Below are 4,770 nucleotides of genomic sequence, written 5' to 3'. Positions count from 1 at the left end.
TTTTTTTTTTTTTTTTTTTTTTTTTTTTTTTTTTTTTTTTTTTTTTACCAATAGCAAACTATACCAAAAGTGGGTATGACATTTAGATGTCAAATGGATAGGGTTTTATCTAGAAGTTAGATCGTAAAAATCGCCCAGACCTCAGACAGATACCCCTCACTGGCTCTCAAAAGTCACGTGAGGTCCATAAAGTTAGTTTTATGGTTTTGGGGAGTTGACAATGTACAATATATTTCACATTCTCTAGAATGTTAAGTGACACTTTAACTGCTTGGTTTGGCTTGTAAGGGGCAGCAATGGGTGAGCACTTTTCCAGATGAGATAAACGTTGCAATTGCAGGGAACATGTTTTGCGGGTCCAGTTTTCAGTCCAGGGAGCCAATAGACTGCAGTCCTGAAAGTAAGTTCTTCTGAAATATTATCTGCTTAAACTATTTTAAAGGGTTGATATGACTGAAGGCTGAGCGGGGAGGAAAGAGGGTCTGTCTCTCTTTCAGAGCTTTATTTCTCACTTTTAGGAGGTCCTAATTCTCATCCTCCCGAGAGCTGGAATTGCATTACATTTCCATCCCAGCTTCCAGGCCCGCAAGTAAACTTTGTGCAAGCGGGAGAAACAGGAAAAAAAAAAAATCTGTGAAGGTTCATTATCATGGCAAAGCAAACTCCATCGTGCCTTTGCCGGGGGACGCGTGCACTTCAGGCAAAGTTTGGGTTTGTCCTTCGCCCTGGGAAAGGGCTCCTGCTCGTTCAGTGGACGTGGTTCGGGGTGGTTTCTGCTGCTCTCGAACAGCCACAAACCCGGCCCATGCCTTTGCATTTCAATCAGTTCTGCTCTGTCTGTGCTCTTCAGGTTGTTGTCACCTTTGGATTTTACTTATTTTCAACTGCTTGCCAAAGAGATGTGTGCAGTTTTGTTTTGGGGTTTTTTTGTTTTTTTTTTTTTTTTTCCTTTTGGCCTGTGTAGAGACCGGGATAGGTTGGTTTGTCTGGGGGTCTGGTTTTGGTTTTTAGCCCCAGGGCTTTTTTTATTTTTATTTTTTAAATCTTTTTATGTTTTCCTTTTGGGTTTCGGTTTGTTTGGGGTGTCTTTTTTCCCTAATAATTCGAACGAGTGTCCTGATATTTCCGTAGTTCTTTCCTACCATGTGGAGACTCTGGCTGATCACTGTTATGTCTCCAGCCTGTCTTGAAGTGCTACAGAAAAATAATCAGGGAAGCTGCACTTTGCCTACGGAGCCTCCAAACCTTACTGAACCCACCGGGATCTCCCAGATTCCCTTCTCCCCCTCTAAGGGTGACAGCTTTCTGGGCCAGGCGGGCAGCAGCAGTTTTCTTTGGGAAAATAAACAAGTTAGTGGGGAAGGGCAGAGAGCAGGGCCGGCCGAGGGGCTGCAGAGGGGGCTGAGCCCCCCGCTCCCGGCTGGGGCGGGCAGGTGGTCCCGGCCAGGGCTTCCAGCTCCAGGTCCTCACAAAATAGGACGATTAGAGCAAAATAGAGGGGGGAAAACCCCAAACTCGAACCCCTAACCCCATCCTAGAGAGGCTCGTTATTTTTTTTTTCCTTTTGAAAGCCCAGTGGTCACATCTGCAGGGGAGGTGGAGGGGGGACACTTTGCCCACACCTGAACCAACTCCCCTCGTCCTCCTCTCTCCTTAAAAAATAAAATAATCTTTTTGAAAAGTAGTTCACAGCAAAGGTGCTGGGGGTGAATGGTGGTTTCCTAGAATTTAGAGCAGTCACGAGCTTCTTTTTATTCCCCCCCCCCCTTTCTTTCTCCTTTTTTTACGGTAGGACAACATTTGGTGGACACATGTCCGTCTCCTTTACACAAAGCAGAATGTCCCCCTTTAGCACACTTTGGAGATTGCTTTTCCTTCCTTGGGCTGTTTTTCCTGTCCTGCTCCATGTGTGTCTCCTCATATCTTTGCCATCATCATCTGAACTTCTGGCTGCTCCCGGAGCAATCCGAGGGTGGCCAGTGCAGCCCCGAATCTGCTCCCAGAGCCTGTAAACACAGATGCCAAAGCTGCAAATCCGGGTGAGGGAAGGGGGCTGCAGGGAGCCTTTCCTCCCTCTCCAGCACACCGGGGTTTGTGCTGAGCAGCCTCTCCCTAATCTCTGCTTTTCAGTGGATAATAAAGATATTTTATGGGATGCTGAAGGACTCGGTCTTTAAAGGTGATTTTGGCCTCACGAACATGATGGGCTGCAGGCGGTTTGTCCACACGGGGCTGGAGAGACTTGGGGAGAGGGATGTGGGGAGAGGGCTGTGATGGTGCTGGGGTTAGACCAGGTGGTGGCCTGCTCTTTCTTCACCCTTCTCGTCCGTGCTGGTGACCAGAAATTATTTCTCCTGATTCAAATAACGACCTATTTAGGCAGGGAAAGTGACTTCCCTTCACCTTAACGTATGGCTGGGATATAACATCACATCCAGTGCCTTCACATCCCCACAAACACCCTGTGTCCAAAATATCTTCATCCACCCACATATCCATGCATTATCCCTTCATCCACGTCTTCCCTATCCATCATCTGCATCACTGTCTGATCCCCACCCCAAGGTATTCAGTTTTTATAAACCCAGGCCAAGTTCCCTTCCAAATCCACTCTGATCACGGGAGATACAAGGCTTTTGGGGGGTTTTTCTTTCAAATACCAGCATTTCCAATCAGTTGGTGCAGAAAACGTATTATTTAAAAGGGAGGGGGAAAAAACCGATGCAGAGTTCCAGAGCAAGGGGGATTTGCAATGCAGTTTAGCTGCGGGATCAGACGCCTGTAGGGGGGACAACAGGTAACAACTCTGTCTGGAGCATCCTGGGCACCGGGAATGAGGGCAGCGTTTTGTTATCGGCATAATAATACCACCCTTTCGATCGATCACAAGAAATCCTGTCCTCTCTGGTCATGAGATCTGTTTTCTACCTGCAGTATGTAGCATTTTTGGGGGTTGGTTGTGGGGGTTTTATCTAGTTTTGTTTTAACAAGCTGAATTTTTTTTTCCTGCTTTATTTGGGCATTTTTCCCCCCCCCCCCTTAAGTGGTGAAACCTCAAGCTTCCTGTGAGGAATCATTGTCTGGCGTTTTACAGCCTGGAAGGGGTCACAGGCTTAGCACAGGCTTCCCCCCACCATCCTTTAGAGAGAGAAAAAAAAAAAAATCTCCCTGTTTCTGGTGAAAAGGAAGTATAAGGAGAGTAAACAGGAAAGCGGAGCTCTGACCGTGCAGGTAGGCGGGGATTTTCCTCTGCATTTTTCATCGCTTCTCTCACTTTAGTGCCTCACATCAGACGTGGGACAATTAGTTCTTCTGGAGCTGTAGAAGACAGAATAAATACAAAGTGCTTTAATATCGAGTCTGGGAATATGGAGAACCTCTAGGACGTGATTCCTGCTGAGGAAGGCAAAAAAAAAAAAAAAATCTCTTGTTTTAAACGTGCAGTTGTGCAGATATTTGTGCCGTGGCTTCGGGTTTAGGTGAGGAAACCTCTGATTTAAGGACTCTCAGACCTAAGGATGGTGATGGCCTGGGCAGGTGGGGGCTGTCTGCCCCAAAAATGAGAAGTGAGGGCTCTCCCCGTGAGTTCACCTGGCTCAGGGTACCTCTGCTTCAGAAATAGGTGCCACTATAACCCGATTTCCCCCCCTTTTTACCCCCCGTCCTGTCCCTTTTTTTGTTCAGTAAATGGTGTATAAACCTGCCTGGGACTCTGAAGGGGCAAAAAACCACCCCCAGAACAGTTGTTCCTCACCCAAGAGCCAAGCTCAGGTTCCCCAGACTGCGAGAGCCGAGAGGAGCATCTGGATTAATTCCAGCCCTCATCAAGCTGCCTTTTTGGGGGGGGGCATCTCCCGGGGCAGGGCAGGAAGGGACCCTCCTGCCCAGGCTGCTGCTGGAGAGTCGAAAAGATGGAATTTCACCCCTAAAACACCCATTTGGTTCCCGGGTTCGTTCAGCACTAAACTGGGGGGTGGATGGAGGGGAGAACGTGCCTGTGAGTGGCACAGAGAGCTTTGGGGAGCGCCTCCATGCAAGAGGCAGCTCGATGGTGCAGTGTCGTTGTCAGGTCATTTTGAACGTCATGGCTTTATTTTTTTTATTGTAGAGTTTGGTGTTGTGTTGTTTTTTTGTTGGTTTGTTTGTTTGGTTGGTTTTTTTTACGTTTGTGGGGTTTTAGACCTTCCCTGCTCGCTGGGTGCAGCGTAACATAAAAAAATTCAAATATTTTTCCACCCCAAAACACAACCAGGGAAGCCACAGAGCAAACTAAAAACAACCCCAAAACAAAGAAACCCCACCAAAAACAAACTTCACCAAGGTAACCTAGTTACAGATGTGTATGATGTCTTATTTTATTCAACAAAAAGTGATTAAAATCTGTTAAAGGATTTAATTAAGAGAATTAAATGAAAAGGAAGGGGCACAAATGAGTTGGAAAAAAAGCGAAGCTATTCTAAACGATTAAATCGCCATTTTAACAGTATAATGGGGTTTGCATACTGAAAAGAGAAATCAGAGCTCATATCTCATCAATAATTCATAGGCAAGAGGGATCATTCCGAGGTCAGCAGACTTGTACAGCCCCGGCTCCTCTCTCGGAGGAGAGGGTGAGCATCGTATCACAACACGACACGGACCCCGGGGCTGCCGGGTCACCTTTTTAGGGAAAACATAAGCTCTAGGGTTTTGTTGGTTTTATTTTTTTTTCTTTTTTTTTTTCATTTCTTTCATTCTTCACACCCCTCCCTTCTTTTTTTTTTTTTTTTT

At 46.4% G+C, this 4,770-nt stretch overlaps 1 long non-coding RNA gene across 1 annotated transcript in view; it reads right to left on the bottom strand.

The window, feature by feature from the left end:
• LOC114069513 overlaps positions 1-4,770 on the bottom strand; it is a 26,898-nt gene that overhangs the window by 12,904 nt on the left and 9,224 nt on the right. Inside the window, exon 2 of the long non-coding RNA XR_003573792.1 lies at positions 3,225-3,318. This is a non-coding gene — a long non-coding RNA (uncharacterized LOC114069513). The remainder of the gene's footprint in view (positions 1-3,224; positions 3,319-4,770) is intronic.

This window comes from Empidonax traillii, unplaced genomic scaffold (genome assembly GCF_003031625.1).
Source record: "Empidonax traillii isolate 1590-97213 ecotype Southwest subspecies unplaced genomic scaffold, ASM303162v1 scaffold1283:size300302, whole genome shotgun sequence".
NCBI lineage: Eukaryota > Metazoa > Chordata > Aves > Passeriformes > Tyrannidae > Empidonax > Empidonax traillii.
Note: the sequence above shows the minus strand (reverse complement) of the source record. Positions and strands in the feature narration are given on the sequence as shown.